Consider the following 18,766-nt stretch of genomic DNA (forward strand, 5'->3'; position numbering starts at 1 on the left):
AGAAGTGGCTGGGAAAGGCCATGGGATGTAGAAATATTTTTTTCACATTTTATTTCCTTGTAAAAACAGGTAAATCAATAGGGATTTTCGTACGGATAAGTACCCAGTGAACGGTTCGTTTAGCTTTTTATATTGTTCCGGGAGGGCGTCGTATTGGTTTTTCAGAAGTACTAGACCTGTAAGAGAAAGGTTTAAATGGTTGGGAAAGGCCATGGGATAGAAATATTTTTTTCACATTTTATTTCCTTGTAAAAACAGGTACATCAATAGGGATTTTCGTACGGATAAGTACCCAGTGAACGGTTCGTTTAGCTTTATATATTGTTCCGGGAGGGCGTTGTATTGATTTTTCGGAAGTGTTAGACCTGTGGGAGAAAAACTGAAGTGGCTGGGAAAGGCCATGGGATGTAGAAATATTTTTTTCACATTTTATTTTCTTGTAAAAACAGGTAAATCAATAGGGATTTTCTTACGTCTAAGTACCCAGTGAACGGTTCGTTTAGCTTTATATATTGTTCCGGGTGGGCGTTGTATTGGTTTTTCGGAAGTGTTAGACCTGTAAGAGAAAAATTTAAATGGTTGGGAAAGGCCATGGGATGTAGAAATATTTTTTTCACATTTTATTTCCTTGTAAAAACAGGTAAATCAATAGGGATTTTTGTACGGATAAGTACCCAGTGAACGGTTCGTTTAGCTTTATATATTGTTCCGGGAGGGCGTTGTACTGGTTTTTCGGAAGTGTTAGACCTGTGGGAGAAAAACGGAAGTGCCTGGGAAAGGCCATGGGATAGAAATATTTTTTTCACATTTTATTTCCTTGTAAAAACAGGTACATCAATAGGGATTTTCGTACGGATAAGTACCCAGTGAACGGTTCGTTTAGCTTTATATATTGTTCCGGGAGGGCGTTGTATTGATTTTTCGGAAGTGTTAGACGTGAGGGAGAAAAACTGAAGTGGCTGGGAAAGGCCATGGGATGTAGAAATATTTTTTTCACATTTTATTTTCTTGTAAAAACAGGTAAATCAATAGGGATTTTCTTACGTCTAAGTACCCAGTGAACGGTTCATTTAGCTTTATATATTGTTCCGGGAGGGCGTTGTATTGGTTTTTCGGAAGTGTTAGACCTGTGGGAGAAAAACGGAAGTGGCTGGGAAAGGCCATGGGATGTAGAAATATTTTTTCACATTTTATTTCCTTGTAAAAACAGGTAAATCAATAGGGATTTTCCTACGGATAAGTACCCAGTGAACGGTTCGTTTAGCTTTATATATTGTTCCGGGAGGGCGTTGTATTGGTTTTTCGGAAGTGTTAGACCTGTGGGAGAAAAACGGAAGTTTCTGGGAAAGGCCATGGGATGTAGAAATATTTTTTTCACATTTTATTTCCTTGTAAAAACAGGTAAATCAATAGGGATTTTCCTACGGATATGTACCCAGTGAACGGTTCGTTTAGCTTCCTTTATATTGTTCCCGGAGGGCGTTGTATTGGTTTTTCAGAAGTGTTAGACCTGTGGGAGAAAAACTGAAGTACCTGGGAAAGGCCATGGGATTTAGAAATATTTTTTTCACATTTTATTTCCTTGTAAAGGCAGGTAAATCATTAGGGATTTTCCTACGAATAAGTACCCAGTGAACGGTTCGTTTAGCTTTATATATTGTTCCGGGAGGGCGTTGTATTGGTTTTTCGGAAGTGCTAGACCTGAGGGAGAAAAACGGAAGTGGCTGGGAAAGGCCATGGGATGTAGAAATATTTTTTTCACATTTTATTTCCTTGTAAAAACAGGTAAATCAATAGGGATTTGTGTACGGATAAGTACCCAGTGAACGGTTCGTTTAGCTTTATATATTGTTCTGGGTGGGATTTGTATTTGTTTTTCGGAAGTGTTAGACCTGTAAGAGAAAAATTTAAATGGTTGGGAAAGGCCATGGGATGTAGAAATATTTTTTTCACATGTTATTTCCTTGTAAAAACAGGTAAATCAATAGGGATTTTTGTACGGATAAGTACCCAGTGAACGGTTCGTTTAGCTTTATATATTGTTCCGGGAGGGCGTTGTACTGGTTTTTCGGAAGTGTTAGACCTGTGGGAGAAAAACGGAAGTGCCTGGGAAAGGCCATGGGATGTAGAAATATTGTTTTCACATTTTATTTCCTTGTATAAACAGGTAAATCAATAGGGATTTTCGTACGGATAAGTACCCAGTGAACGGTTCGTTTAGCTTTTTTTATATTGTTCCGGGAGGGCGTTGTACTGGTTTTTCAGAAGTGTTAGACCTGTGGGAGAAAAACTGAAGTACCTGGGAAAGTCCATGGGATGTAGAAATATTTTTTTCACATTTTATTTCCTTGAAAAGGCAGGTAAATCATTAGGGATTTTCCTACGGATAAGTACCCAGTGAACGGTTCCTTTAGCTTTATATATTGTTCCGGGAGGGCCTTGTATTGGTTTTTCGGAAGTGTTAGACCTGTAGGAGAAAAACGGAAGTTGCTGGGAAAGTCCATGGGATGTAGAAATATTTTTTTCACATTTTATTTCCTTGTAAAGGCTGGTAAATCATTAGGGATTTTCCTACGGATAAGTACCCAGTGAACGGTTCGTTTAGCTTTATATATTGTTCCGGGTGGGCGTTGTATTGGTTTTTCGGAAGTGTTAGACCTGTAAGAGAAAAATTTAAATGGTTGGGAAAGGCCATGGGATGTAGAAATATTTTTTTCACATTTTATTTCCTTGTAAAAACAGGTAAATCCATAGGGATTTTCTTACGTCTAAGTACCCAGTGAACGGTTCATTTAGCTTTATATATTGTTCCGGGAGGGCGTTGTATTGGTTTTTCGGAAGTGTTAGACCTGTGGGAGAAAAACGGAAGTGGCTGGGAAAGGCCATGGGATGTAGAAATATTTTTTCACATTTTATTTCCTTGTAAAAACAGGTAAATCAATAGGGATTTTCCTACGGATAAGTACCCAGTGAACGGTTCGTTTAGCTTTATATATTGTTCCGGGAGGGCGTTGTATTGGTTTTTCGGAAGTGTTAGACCTGTGGGAGAAAAACGGAAGTTTCTGGGAAAGGCCATGGGATGTAGAAATATTTTTTTCACATTTTATTTCCTTGTAAAAACAGGTAAATCAATAGGGATTTTCGTACGGATATGTACCCAGTGAACGGTTCGTTTAGCTTCCTTTATATTGTTCCCGGAGGGCGTTGTATTGGTTTTTCAGAAGTGTTAGACCTGTGGGAGAAAAACTGAAGTACCTGGGAAAGGCCATGGGATTTAGAAATATTTTTTTCACATTTTATTTCCTTGTAAAGGCAGGTAAATCATTAGGGATTTTCCTACGAATAAGTACCCAGTGAACGGTTCGTTTAGCTTTATATATTGTTCCGGGAGGGTGTTGTATTGGTTTTTCGGAAGTGTTAGACCTGTGGGAGAAAAACAGAAGTGGTTGGGAAAGGCCATGGGATGTAGAAATATTTTTTTCACATTTTATTTCCTTGTAAAAACAGGTAAATCAATAGGGATCTTTGTACGGATAAGTACCCAGATGTAGAAATATTGTTTTCACATTTTATTTCCTTGTAAAAACAGGTAAATCAATAGGGATTTTCGTACGGATAAGTACCCAGTGAACTGTTCGTTTAGCTTTTTATATTGTTCCGGGAGGGCGTTGTATTGATTTTTCGGAAGTGTTAGACCTGTGGGGGAAAAACTGAAGTGGCTGGAAAAGGCCATGGGATATAGAAATATTTTTTTCACATTTTATTTTCTTGTAAAAACAGGTAAATCAATAGGGATCTTTGTACGGATAAGTACCCAGATGTAGAAATATTGTTTTCACATTTTATTTCCTTGTAAAAACAGGTAAATCAATAGGGATTTTCGTACGGATAAGTACCCAGTGAACGGTTCGTTTAGCTTTTTATATTGTTCCGGGAGGGCGTTGTATTGATTTTTCGGAAGTGTTAGACCTGTGGGAGAAAAACTGAAGTGGCTGGGAAACGCCATGGGATGTAGAAATATTTTTTTCACATTTTATTTTCTTGTAAAAACAGGTAAATCAATAGGGATTTTCTTACGTCTAAGTACCCAGTGAACGGTTCGTTTAGCTTTATATATTGTTCCGGGTGGGCGTTGTATTGGTTTTTCGGAAGTGTTAGACCTGTAAGAGAAAAATTTAAATGGTTGGGAAAGGCCATGGGATGTAGAAATATTTTTTTCACATTTTATTTCCTTGTAAAAACAGGTAAATCAATAGGGATTTTCTTACGTCTAAGTACCCAGTGAACGGTTCGTATAGCTTTTTATATTGTTCCGGGAGGGCGTTGTATTGGTTTTTCGGAAGTGTTAGACCTGTGGGAGAAAAACTGAAGTGGCTGGGAAAGGCCATGGGATGTAGAAATATTTTTTTCACATTTTATTTCCTTGTAAAAACAAGTAAATCAATAGGGATTTTCTTACGTCTAAGTTCCCAGTGAACGGTTCGTTTAGCTTTTTATATTGTTCCGGGGGGGGGGGGGGTTGTATTGGTTTTTCGGAAGTGTTAGACCTGTGGGAGAAAAACAGAAGTGGTTGGGAAAGGCCATGGGATGTAGAAATATTTTTTTCACATTTTATTTCCTTGTAAAAACAGGTAAATCAATAGGGATTTTTGTACGGATAAGTACCCAGTGAACGGTTCGTTTAGCTTTATATATTGTTCCGGGAGGGCGTTGTATTGATTTTTCGGAAGTGTTAGACCTGTGGGAGAAAAACTGAAGTGGCTGGAAAAGGCCATGGGATGTAGAAATATTGTTTTCACATTTTATTTCCTTGTAAAAACAGGTAAATCAATAGGTATTTTCGTACGGATAAGTACCCAGTGAACGGTTCGTTTAGCTTTTTATATTGTTCCGGGGGGGCGTTGTATTGGTTTTTCGGAAGTGGTAGACCTGTGGGAGAAAAACTGAAGTCGCTGGGAAAGGCCATGGGATGTAGAAATATTTTTTTCACATTTTATTTCCTTGTAAAAACAGGTAAATCAATAGGGATTTTCTTACGTCTAAGTACCCAGTGAACGGTTCGTTTAGCTTTTTATATTGTTCCGGGAGGGTGTTGTATTGGTTTTTCGGAAGTGTTAGACCTGTGGGAGAAAAACAGAAGTGGTTGTGAAAGGCCATGGGATGTAGAAATATTTTTTTCACATGTTATTTCCTTGTAAAAACAGGTAAATCAATAGGGATTTTTGTACGGATAAGTACCCAGTGAACGGTTCGTTTAGCTTTATATATTGTTCCGGGAGGGCGTTGTACTGGTTTTTCGGAAGTGTTAGACCTGTGGGAGAAAAACGGAAGTGCCTGGGAAAGGCCATGGGATGTAGAAATATTGTTTTCACATTTTATTTCCTTGTAAAAACAGGTAAATCAATAGGGATTTTCGTACGGATAAGTACCCAGTGAACGGTTCGTTTAGCTTTTTTTATATTGTTCCGGGAGGGCGTTGTACTGGTTTTTCAGAAGTGTTAGACCTGTGGGAGAAAAACTGAAGTACCTGGGAAAGTCCATGGGATGTAGAAATATTTTTTTCACATTTTATTTCCTTGAAAAGGCAGGTAAATCATTAGGGATTTTCCTACGGATAAGTACCCAGTGAACGGTTCCTTTAGCTTTATATATTGTTCCGGGAGGGCCTTGTATTGGTTTTTCGGAAGTGTTAGACCTGTAGGAGAAAAACGGAAGTTGCTGGGAAAGTCCATGGGATGTAGAAATATTTTTTTCACATTTTATTTCCTTGTAAAGGCTGGTAAATCATTAGGGATTTTCCTACGGATAAGTACCCAGTGAACGGTTCGTTTAGCTTTATATATGGTTCCGGGTGGGCGTTGTATTGGTTTTTCGGAAGTGTTAGACCTGTAAGAGAAAAATTTAAATGGTTGGGAAAGGCCATGGGATGTAGAAATATTTTTTTCACATTTTATTTCCTTGTAAAAACAGGTAAATCCATAGGGATTTTCTTACGTCTAAGTACCCAGTGAACGGTTCATTTAGCTTTATATATTGTTCCGGGAGGGCGTTGTATTGGTTTTTCGGAAGTGTTAGACCTGTGGGAGAAAAACGGAAGTGGCTGGGAAAGGCCATGGGATGTAGAAATATTTTTTCACATTTTATTTCCTTGTAAAAACAGGTAAATCAATAGGGATTTTCCTACGGATAAGTACCCAGTGAACGGTTCGTTTAGCTTTATATATTGTTCCGGGAGGGCGTTGTATTGGTTTTTCGGAAGTGTTAGACCTGTGGGAGAAAAACGGAAGTTTCTGGGAAAGGCCATGGGATGTAGAAATATTTTTTTCACATTTTATTTCCTTGTAAAAACAGGTAAATCAATAGGGATTTTCGTACGGATATGTACCCAGTGAACGGTTCGATTAGCTTCCTTTATATTGTTCCCGGAGGGCGTTGTATTGGTTTTTCAGAAGTGTTAGACCTGTGGGAGAAAAACTGAAGTACCTGGGAAAGGCCATGGGATTTAGAAATATTTTTTTCACATTTTATTTCCTTGTAAAGGCAGGTAAATCATTAGGGATTTTCCTACGAATAAGTACCCAGTGAACGGTTCGTTTAGCTTTATATATTGTTCCGGGAGGGTGTTGTATTGGTTTTTCGGAAGTGTTAGACCTGTGGGAGAAAAACAGAAGTGGTTGGGAAAGGCCATGGGATGTAGAAATATTTTTTTCACATTTTATTTCCTTGTAAAAACAGGTAAATCAATAGGGATCTTTGTACGGATAAGTACCCAGATGTAGAAATATTGTTTTCACATTTTATTTCCTTGTAAAAACAGGTAAATCAATAGGGATTTTCTTACGTCTAAGTACCCAGTGAACGGTTCGTTTAGCTTTATATATTGTTCCGGGTGGGCGTTGTGTTTGTTTTTCAGAAGTGTTAGACCTGTAAGGGAAGAATTTAAATGGTTGGGAAAGGCCATGGGATGTAGAAATATTTTTTTCACATTTTATTTCCTTGTAAAAACAGGTAAATCAATAGGGATTTTCTTACGTCTAAATACCCAGTGAACGGTTCGTTTAGCTTTTTATATTGTTCCGGGAGGGCGTTGTATTGGTTTTTCGGAAGTGTTAGACCTGTGGGAGAAAAATTGAAGTGGCTGGGAAAGGCCATGGGATGTAGAAATATTTTTTTCACATTTTATATCCTTGTAAAACCAGGTAAATCAATAGGGATTATCTTACGTCTAAGTACCCAGTGAACGGTTCGTTTAGCTTTTTATATTGTTCCAGGAGGGTGTTGTATTGGTTTTTCGGAAGTGTTAGACCTGTGGGAGAAAAACAGAAGTGGTTGGGAAAGGCCATGGGATGTAGAAATATTTTTTTCACATGTTATTTCCTTGTAAAAACAGGTAAATCAATAGGGATTTTTGTACAGATAAGTACCCAGTGAACGGTTCGTTTAGCTTTATATATTGTTCCGGGAGGGCGTTGTATTGGTTTTTCGGAAGTGTTAGACCTGTGGGAGAAAAACAGAAGTGGCTGGGAAAGGCCATGGGATGTAGAAATATTTTTTTCACATTTTATTTCCTTGTAAAAACAGGTAAATCAATAGGGATTTTCGTACGGATAAGTACCCAGTGAACGGTTCGTTTAGCTTTTTATATTGTTCCGGGAGGGCGTTGTATTGGTTTTTCAGAAGTATTAGACCTGTAAGAGAAAGGTTTAAATGGTTGGGAAAGGCCATGGGATAGAAATATTTTTTTCACATTTTATTTCCTTGTAAAAACAGGTACATCAATAGGGATTTTCGTACGGATAAGTACCCAGTGAACGGTTCGTTTAGCTTTATATATTGTTCCGGGAGGGCGTTGTATTGATTTTTCGGAAGTGTTAGACCTGTGGGAGAAAAACTGAAGTGGCTGGGAAAGGCCATGGGATGTAGAAATATTTTTTTCACATTTTATTTCCTTGTAAAAACAGGTAAATCAATAGGGATTTTCGTACGGATAAGTACCCAGTGAACTGTTCGTTTAGCTTTTTATATTGTTCCGGGAGGGCGTTGTATTGATTTTTCGGAAGTGTTAGACCTGTGGGGGAAAAACTGAAGTGGCTGGAAAAGGCCATGGGATATAGAAATATTTTTTTCACATTTTATTTTCTTGTAAAAACAGGTAAATCAATAGGGATCTTTCTACGGATAAGTACCCAGATGTAGAAATATTGTTTTCACATTTTATTTCCTTGTAAAAACAGGTAAATCAATAGGGATTTTCGTACGGATAAGTACCCAGTGAACGGTTCGTTTAGCTTTTTATATTGTTCCGGGAGGGCGTTGTATTGATTTTTCGGAAGTGTTAGATCTGTGGGAGAAAAACTGAAGTGGCTGGAAAAGGCCATGGGATGTAGAAATATTTTTTTCACATTTTATTTTCTTGTAAAAACAGGTAAATCAATAGGGATCTTTGTACGGATAAGTACCCAGATGTAGAAATATTTTTTTCACATTTTATTTCCTTGTAAAAACAGGTAAATCAATAGGGATTTTCGTACGGATAAGTACCCAGTGAACGGTTAGTTTAGCTTTTTTTATATTGTTCCGTGAGGGCGTTGTATTGGTTTTTCAGAAGTGTTAGACCTGTGGGAGAAAAACTGAAGTGGCTGGAAAAGGCCATGGGATATAGAAATATTTTTTTCACATTTTATTTTCTTGTAAAAACAGGTAAATCAATAGGGATTTTTGTACGGATAAGTACCCAGATGTAGAAATATTTTTTTCACATTTTATTTCCTTGTAAAGGCAGGTAAATCATTAGGGATTTTCCTACGGATAAGTACCCAGTGAACGGTTCGTTTAGCTTTATATATTGTTCCGGGTGGGCGTTGTATTGGTTTTTCGGAAGTGTTAGACCTGTAAGAGAAAAATTTAAATGGTTGGGAAAGGCCATGGGATGTAGAAATATTTTTTTCACATTTTATTTCCTTGTAAAAACAGGTAAATCAATAGGGATTTTCTTACGTCTAAGTACCCAGTGAACGGTTCGTATAGCTTTTTATATTGTTCCGGGAGGGCGTTGTATTGGTTTTTCGGAAGTGTTAGACCTGTGGGAGAAAAACTGAAGTGGCTGGGAAAGGCCATGGGATGTAGAAATATTTTTTTCACATTTTATTTCCTTGTAAAAACAAGTAAATCAATAGGGATTTTCTTACGTCTAAGTTCCCAGTGAACGGTTCGTTTAGCTTTTTATATTGTTCCGGGAGGGTGTTGTATTGGTTTTTCGGAAGTGTTAGACCTGTGGGAGAAAAACAGAAGTGGTTGGGAAAGGCCATGGGATGTAGAAATATTTTTTTCACATTTTATTTCCTTGTAAAAACAAGAAAATCAATAGGGATTTTCGTATGGATAAGTACCCAGTGAACGGTTCGTTTAGCTTTTTATATTGTTCCGGGAGGGCGTTGTATTGATTTTTCGGAAGTGTTAGACCTGTGGGAGAAAAACTGAAGTGGCTGGAAAAGGCCATGGGATGTAGAAATATTGTTTTCACATTTTATTTCCTTGTAAAAACAGGTAAATCAATAGGGATTTTCGTACGGATAAGTACCCAGTGAACGGTTCGTTTAGCTTTTTTTATATTGTTCCGGGAGGGCGTTGTATTGTTTTTTCAGAAGTGTTAGACCTGTGGGTGAAAAACTGAAGTACCTGGGAAAGTCCATGGGATGTAGAAATATTTTTTTCACATTTTATTTCCTTGTAAAGGCAGGTAAATCATTAGGGATTTTCCTACGGATAAGTACCCAGTGAACGGTTCGTTTAGCTTTATATATTGTTCCGGGTGGGCGTTGTATTGGTTTTTCGGAAGTGTTAGACCTGTAAGAGAAAAATTTAAATGGTTGGGAAAGACCATGGAATGTAGAAATATTTTTTTCACATTTTATTTCCTTGTAAAAACAGGTAAATCAATAGGGATCTTTCTACGGATAAGTACCCAGATGTAGAAATATTGTTTTCACATTTTATTTCCTTGTAAAAACAGGTAAATCAATAGGGATTTTCGTACGGATAAGTACCCAGTTAACGGTTCGTTTAGCTTTTTATATTGTTCCGGGAGGGCGTTGTATTGATTTTTCGGAAGTGTTAGATCTGTGGGAGAAAAACTGAAGTGGCTGGAAAAGGCCATGGGATGTAGAAATATTTTTTTCACATTTTATTTTCTTGTAAAAACAGGTAAATCAATAGGGATCTTTGTACGGATAAGTACCCAGATGTAGAAATATTTTTTTCACATTTTATTTCCTTGTAAAAACAGGTAAATCAATAGGGATTTTCGTACGGATAAGTACCCAGTGAACGGTTAGTTTAGCTTTTTTTATATTGTTCCGTGAGGGCGTTGTATTGGTTTTTCAGAAGTGTTAGACCTGTGGGAGAAAAACTGAAGTGGCTGGAAAAGGCCATGGGATATAGAAATATTTTTTTCACATTTTATTTTCTTGTAAAAACAGGTAAATCAATAGGGATTTTTGTACGGATAAGTACCCAGATGTAGAAATATTTTTTTCACATTTTATTTCCTTGTAAAGGCAGGTAAATCATTAGGGATTTTCCTACGGATAAGTACCCAGTGAACGGTTCGTTTAGCTTTATATATTGTTCCGGGTGGGCGTTGTATTGGTTTTTCGGAAGTGTTAGACCTGTAAGAGAAAAATTTAAATGGTTGGGAAAGGCCATGGGATGTAGAAATATTTTTTTCACATTTTATTTCCTTGTAAAAACAGGTAAATCAATAGGGATTTTCTTACGTCTAAGTACCCAGTGAACGGTTCGTATAGCTTTTTATATTGTTCCGGGAGGGCGTTGTATTGGTTTTTCGGAAGTGTTAGACCTGTGGGAGAAAAACTGAAGTGGCTGGGAAAGGCCATGGGATGTAGAAATATTTTTTTCACATTTTATTTCCTTGTAAAAACAAGTAAATCAATAGGGATTTTCTTACGTCTAAGTTCCCAGTGCACGGTTCGTTTAGCTTTTTATATTGTTCCGGGAGGGTGTTGTATTGGTTTTTCGGAAGTGTTAGACCTGTGGGAGAAAAACAGAAGTGGTTGGGAAAGGCCATGGGATGTAGAAATATTTTTTTCACATTTTATTTCCTTGTAAAAACAAGAAAATCAATAGGGATTTTCGTATGGATAAGTACCCAGTGAACGGTTCGTTTAGCTTTTTATATTGTTCCGGGAGGGCGTTGTATTGATTTTTCGGAAGTGTTAGACCTGTGGGAGAAAAACTGAAGTGGCTGGAAAAGGCCATGGGATGTAGAAATATTGTTTTCACATTTTATTTTCTTGTAAAAACAGGTAAATCAATAGGGATTTTCGTACGGATAAGTACCCAGTGAACGGTTCGTTTAGCTTTTTTTATATTGTTCCGGGAGGGCGTTGTATTGTTTTTTCAGAAGTGTTAGACCTGTGGGTGAAAAACTGAAGTACCTGGGAAAGTCCATGGGATGTAGAAATATTTTTTTCACATTTTATTTCCTTGTAAAGGCAGGTAAATCATTAGGGATTTTCCTACGGATAAGTACCCAGTGAACGGTTCGTTTAGCTTTATATATTGTTCCGGGAGGGCGTTGTATTGGTTTTTCGGAAGTGTTAGACCTGTGGGAGAAAAACGGAAGTTGCTGGGAAAGTCCATGGGATGTAGAAATATTTTTTTCACATTTTATTTCCTTGTAAAGGCAGGTAAATCATTAGGGATTTTCCTACGGATAAGTACCCAGTGAACGGTTCGTTTAGCTTTATATATTGTTCCGGGTGGGCGTTGTATTGGTTTTTCGGAAGTGTTAGACCTGTAAGAGAAAAATTTAAATGGTTGGGAAAGACCATGGAATGTAGAAATATTTTTTTCACATTTTATTTCCTTGTAAAAACAGGTAAATCAATAGGGATTTTCGTATGGATAAGTACCCAGTGAAGGGTTCGTTTAGCTTTATATATTGTTCCGGGTGGGCGTTGTGTTTGTTTTTCGGAAGTGTTAGACCTGTAAGGGAAGAATTTAAATGGTTGGGAAAGGCCATGGGATGTAGAAATATTTTTTTCACATTTTATTTCCTTGTAAAAACAGGTAAATCAATAGGGATTTTCTTACGTCTAAATACCCAGTGAACGGTTCGTTTAGCTTTTTATATTGTTCCGGGAGGGCGTTGTATTGGTTTTTCGGAAGTGTTAGACCTGTGGGAGAAAAATTGAAGTGGCTGGGAAAGGCCATGGGATGTAGAAATATTTTTTTCACATTTTATATCCTTGTAAAACCAGGTAAATCAATAGGGATTTTCTTACGTCTAAGTACCCAGTGAACGGTTCGTTTAGCTTTTTATATTGTTCCAGGAGGGTGTTGTATTGGTTTTTCGGAAGTGTTAGACCTGTGGGTGAAAAACAGAAGTGGTTGGGAAAGGCCATGGGATGTAGAAATATTTTTTTCACATGTTATTTCCTTGTAAAAACAGGTAAATCAATAGGGATTTTTGTACAGATAAGTACCCAGTGAACGGTTCGTTTAGCTTTATATATTGTTCCGGGAGGGCGTTGTATTGGTTTTTCGGAAGTGTTAGACCTGTGGGAGAAAAACTGAAGTGGCTGGGAAAGGCCATGGGATGTAGAAATATTTTTTTCACATTTTATTTCCTTGTAAAAACAAGTAAATCAATAGGGATTTTCTTACGTCTAAGTTCCCAGTGAACGGTTCGTTTAGCTTTTTATATTGTTCCGGGAGGGTGTTGTATTGGTTTTTCGGAAGTGTTAGACATGTGGGAGAAAAACAGAAGTGGTTGGGAAAGGCCATGGGATGTAGAAATATTTTTTTCACATTTTATTTCCTTGTAAAAACAGGTAAATCAATAGGGATTTTCGTACGGATAAGTACCCAGTGAACGGTTCGTTTAGCTTTTTTTATATTGTTCCGGGAGGGCGTTGTATTGTTTTTTCAGAAGTGTTAGACCTGTGGGTGAAAAACTGAAGTACCTGGGAAAGTCCATGGGATGTAGAAATATTTTTTTCACATTTTATTTCCTTGTAAAGGCAGGTAAATCATTAGGGATTTTCCTACGGATAAGTACCCAGTGAACGGTTCGTTTAGCTTTATATATTGTTCCGGGTGGGCGTTGTATTGGTTTTTCGGAAGTGTTAGACCTGTAAGAGAAAAATTTAAATGGTTGGGAAAGACCATGGAATGTAGAAATATTTTTTTCACATTTTATTTCCTTGTAAAAACAGGTAAATCAATAGGGATCTTTCTACGGATAAGTACCCAGATGTAGAAATATTGTTTTCACATTTTATTTCCTTGTAAAAACAGGTAAATCAATAGGGATTTTCGTACGGATAAGTACCCAGTTAACGGTTCGTTTAGCTTTTTATATTGTTCCGGGAGGGCGTTGTATTGATTTTTCGGAAGTGTTAGATCTGTGGGAGAAAAACTGAAGTGGCTGGAAAAGGCCATGGGATGTAGAAATATTTTTTTCACATTTTATTTTCTTGTAAAAACAGGTAAATCAATAGGGATCTTTGTACGGATAAGTACCCAGATGTAGAAATATTTTTTTCACATTTTATTTCCTTGTAAAAACAGGTAAATCAATAGGGATTTTCGTACGGATAAGTACCCAGTGAACGGTTAGTTTAGCTTTTTTTATATTGTTCCGTGAGGGCGTTGTATTGGTTTTTCAGAAGTGTTAGACCTGTGGGAGAAAAACTGAAGTGGCTGGAAAAGGCCATGGGATATAGAAATATTTTTTTCACATTTTATTTTCTTGTAAAAACAGGTAAATCAATAGGGATTTTTGTACGGATAAGTACCCAGATGTAGAAATATTTTTTTCACATTTTATTTCCTTGTAAAGGCAGGTAAATCATTAGGGATTTTCCTACGGATAAGTACCCAGTGAACGGTTCGTTTAGCTTTATATATTGTTCCGGGTGGGCGTTGTATTGGTTTTTCGGAAGTGTTAGACCTGTAAGAGAAAAATTTAAATGGTTGGGAAAGGCCATGGGATGTAGAAATATTTTTTTCACATTTTATTTCCTTGTAAAAACAGGTAAATCAATAGGGATTTTCTTACGTCTAAGTACCCAGTGAACGGTTCGTATAGCTTTTTATATTGTTCCGGGAGGGCGTTGTATTGGTTTTTCGGAAGTGTTAGACCTGTGGGAGAAAAACTGAAGTGGCTGGGAAAGGCCATGGGATGTAGAAATATTTTTTTCACATTTTATTTCCTTGTAAAAACAAGTAAATCAATAGGGATTTTCTTACGTCTAAGTTCCCAGTGCACGGTTCGTTTAGCTTTTTATATTGTTCCGGGAGGGTGTTGTATTGGTTTTTCGGAAGTGTTAGACCTGTGGGAGAAAAACAGAAGTGGTTGGGAAAGGCCATGGGATGTAGAAATATTTTTTTCACATTTTATTTCCTTGTAAAAACAAGAAAATCAATAGGGATTTTCGTATGGATAAGTACCCAGTGAACGGTTCGTTTAGCTTTTTATATTGTTCCGGGAGGGCGTTGTATTGATTTTTCGGAAGTGTTAGACCTGTGGGAGAAAAACTGAAGTGGCTGGAAAAGGCCATGGGATGTAGAAATATTGTTTTCACATTTTATTTTCTTGTAAAAACAGGTAAATCAATAGGGATTTTCGTACGGATAAGTACCCAGTGAACGGTTCGTTTAGCTTTTTTTATATTGTTCCGGGAGGGCGTTGTATTGTTTTTTCAGAAGTGTTAGACCTGTGGGTGAAAAACTGAAGTACCTGGGAAAGTCCATGGGATGTAGAAATATTTTTTTCACATTTTATTTCCTTGTAAAGGCAGGTAAATCATTAGGGATTTTCCTACGGATAAGTACCCAGTGAACGGTTCGTTTAGCTTTATATATTGTTCCGGGAGGGCGTTGTATTGGTTTTTCGGAAGTGTTAGACCTGTGGGAGAAAAACGGAAGTTGCTGGGAAAGTCCATGGGATGTAGAAATATTTTTTTCACATTTTATTTCCTTGTAAAGGCAGGTAAATCATTAGGGATTTTCCTACGGATAAGTACCCAGTGAACGGTTCGTTTAGCTTTATATATTGTTCCGGGTGGGCGTTGTATTGGTTTTTCGGAAGTGTTAGACCTGTAAGAGAAAAATTTAAATGGTTGGGAAAGACCATGGAATGTAGAAATATTTTTTTCACATTTTATTTCCTTGTAAAAACAGGTAAATCAATAGGGATTTTCGTATGGATAAGTACCCAGTGAAGGGTTCGTTTAGCTTTATATATTGTTCCGGGTGGGCGTTGTGTTTGTTTTTCGGAAGTGTTAGACCTGTAAGGGAAGAATTTAAATGGTTGGGAAAGGCCATGGGATGTAGAAATATTTTTTTCACATTTTATTTCCTTGTAAAAACAGGTAAATCAATAGGGATTTTCTTACGTCTAAATACCCAGTGAACGGTTCGTTTAGCTTTTTATATTGTTCCGGGAGGGCGTTGTATTGGTTTTTCGGAAGTGTTAGACCTGTGGGAGAAAAATTGAAGTGGCTGGGAAAGGCCATGGGATGTAGAAATATTTTTTTCACATTTTATATCCTTGTAAAACCAGGTAAATCAATAGGGATTTTCTTACGTCTAAGTACCCAGTGAACGGTTCGTTTAGCTTTTTATATTGTTCCAGGAGGGTGTTGTATTGGTTTTTCGGAAGTGTTAGACCTGTGGGTGAAAAACAGAAGTGGTTGGGAAAGGCCATGGGATGTAGAAATATTTTTTTCACATGTTATTTCCTTGTAAAAACAGGTAAATCAATAGGGATTTTTGTACAGATAAGTACCCAGTGAACGGTTCGTTTAGCTTTATATATTGTTCCGGGAGGGCGTTGTATTGGTTTTTCGGAAGTGTTAGACCTGTGGGAGAAAAACTGAAGTGGCTGGGAAAGGCCATGGGATGTAGAAATATTTTTTTCACATTTTATTTCCTTGTAAAAACAAGTAAATCAATAGGGATTTTCTTACGTCTAAGTTCCCAGTGAACGGTTCGTTTAGCTTTTTATATTGTTCCGGGAGGGTGTTGTATTGGTTTTTCGGAAGTGTTAGACATGTGGGAGAAAAACAGAAGTGGTTGGGAAAGGCCATGGGATGTAGAAATATTTTTTTCACATTTTATTTCCTTGTAAAAACAAGTAAATCAATAGGGATTTTCGTACGGATAAGTACCCAGTGAACGGTTCGTTTAGCTTTTTATATTGTTCCGGGAGGGCGTTGTATTGATTTTTCGGAAGTGTTAGACCTGTGGGAGAAAAACTGAAGTGGCTGGAAAAGGCCATGGGATGTAGAAATATTGTTTTCACATTTTATTTCCTTGTAAAAACAGGTAAATCAATAGGGATTTTCGTACGGATAAGTACCCAGTGAACGGTTCGTTTAGCTTTTTTTATATTGTTCCGGGAGGGCGTTGTATTGGTTTTTCGGAAGTGTTAGACCTGTGGGAGAAAAACGGAAGTTGCTGGGAAAGTCCATGGGATGTAGAAATATTTTTTTCACATTTTATTTCCTTGTAAAGGCAGGTAAATCATTAGGGATTTTACTACGGATAAGTACCCAGTGAACGGTTCGTTTAGCTTTATATATTGTTCCGTGTGGGCGTTGTATTGGTTTTTCGGAAGTGTTAGACCTGTAAGAGAAAAATTTAAATGGTTGGGAAAGACCATGGGATGTAGAAATATTTTTTTCACATTTTATTTCCTTGTAAAAACAGGTAAATCAATAGGGATTTTCGTATGGATAAGTACCCAGTGAAGGGTTCGTTTAGCTTTATATATTGTTCCGGGTGGGCGTTGTGTTTGTTTTTCGGAAGTGTTAGACCTGTAAGGGAAGAATTTAAATGGTTGGGAAAGGCCATGGGATGTAGAAATATTTTTTTCACATTTTATTTCCTTGTAAAAACAGGTAAATCAATAGGGATTTTCTTACGTCTAAATACCCAGTGAACGGTTCGTTTAGCTTTTTATATTGTTCCGGGAGGGCGTTGTATTGGTTTTTCGGAAGTGTTAGACCTGTGGGAGAAAAATTGAAGTGGCTGGGAAAGGCCATGGGATGTAGAAATATTTTTTTCACATTTTATATCCTTGTAAAACCAGGTAAATCAATAGGGATTTTCTTACGTCTAAGTACCCAGTGAACGGTTCGTTTAGCTTTTTATATTGTTCCAGGAGGGTGTTGTATTGGTTTTTCGGAAGTGTTAGACCTGTGGGTGAAAAACAGAAGTGGTTGGGAAAGGCCATGGGATGTAGAAATATTTTTTTCACATGTTATTTCCTTGTAAAAACAGGTAAATCAATAGGGATTTTTGTACAGATAAGTACCCAGTGAACGGTTCGTTTAGCTTTATATATTGTTCCGGGAGGGCGTTGTATTGGTTTTTCGGAAGTGTTAGACCTGTGGGAGAAAAACAGAAGTGGCTGGGAAAGGCCATGGGATGTAGAAATATTTTTTTCACATTTTATTTCCTTGTAAAAACAGGTAAATCAATAGGGATTTTCGTACGGATAAGTACCCAGTGAACAGTTCGTTTAGCTTTTTATATTGTTCCGGGAGGGCGTTGTATTGGTTTTTCAGAAGTATTAGACCTGTAAGAGAAAGGTTTAAATGGTTGGGAAAGGCCATGGGATAGAAATATTTTTTTCACATTTTATTTCCTTGTAAAAACAGGTACATCAATAGGGATTTTCGTACGGATAAGTACCCAGTGAACGGTTCGTTTAGCTTTATATATTGTTCCGGGAGGGCGTTGTATTGATTTTTCGGAAGTGTTAGACCTGTGGGAGAAAAACTGAAGTGGCTGGGAAAGGCCATGGGATGTAGAAATATTTTTTTCACATTTTATTTTCTTGTAAAAACAGGTAAATCAATAGGGATTTTCTTACGTCTAAGTACCCAGTGAACGGTTCGTTTAGCTTTATATATTGTTCCGGGTGGGCGTTGTATTGGTTTTTCGGAAGTGTTAGACCTGTAAGAGAAAAATTTAAATGGTTGGGAAAGGCCATGGGATGTAGAAATATTTTTTTCACATTTTATTTCCTTGTAAAAACAGGTAAATCAATAGGGATTTTCTTACGTCTAAGTACCCAGTGAACGGTTCGTATAGCTTTTTATATTGTTCCGGGAGGGCGTTGTATTGGTTTTTCGGAAGTGTTAGACCTGTGGGAGAAAAACTGAAGTGGCTGGGACAGGCCATGGGATGTAGAAATATTTTTTTCACATTTTATTTCCTTGTAAAAACAAGTAAATCAATAGGGATTTTCTTACGTCTAAGTTCCCAGTGAACGGTTTGTTTAGCTTTTTATATTGTTCCGGGAGGGTGTTGTATTGGTTTTTCGGAAGTGTTAGACCTGTGGGAGAAAAACAGAAGTGGTTGGGAAAGGCCATGGGATGTAGAAATATTTTTTTCACATTTTATTTCCTTGTAAAAACAGGTAAATCAATAGGGATTTTTGTACGGATAAGTACCCAGTGAACGGTTCGTTTAGCTTTATATATTGTTCCGGGAGGGCGTTGTATTGATTTTTCGGAAGTGTTAGACCTGTGGGAGAAAAACTGAAGTGGCTGGAAAAGGCCATGGGATGTAGAAATATTGTTTTCACATTTTATTTCCTTGTAAAAACAGGTAAATCAATAGGTATTTTCGTACGGATAAGTACACAGTGAACGGTTCGTTTAGCTTTTTATATTGTTCCGGGGGGGCGTTGTATTGGTTTTTCGGAAGTGGTAGACCTGTGGGAGAAAAA

This window comes from Paroedura picta, chromosome 9 (genome assembly GCF_049243985.1).
Source record: "Paroedura picta isolate Pp20150507F chromosome 9, Ppicta_v3.0, whole genome shotgun sequence".
Classification (NCBI taxonomy): Eukaryota; Metazoa; Chordata; class Lepidosauria; order Squamata; family Gekkonidae; genus Paroedura; species Paroedura picta.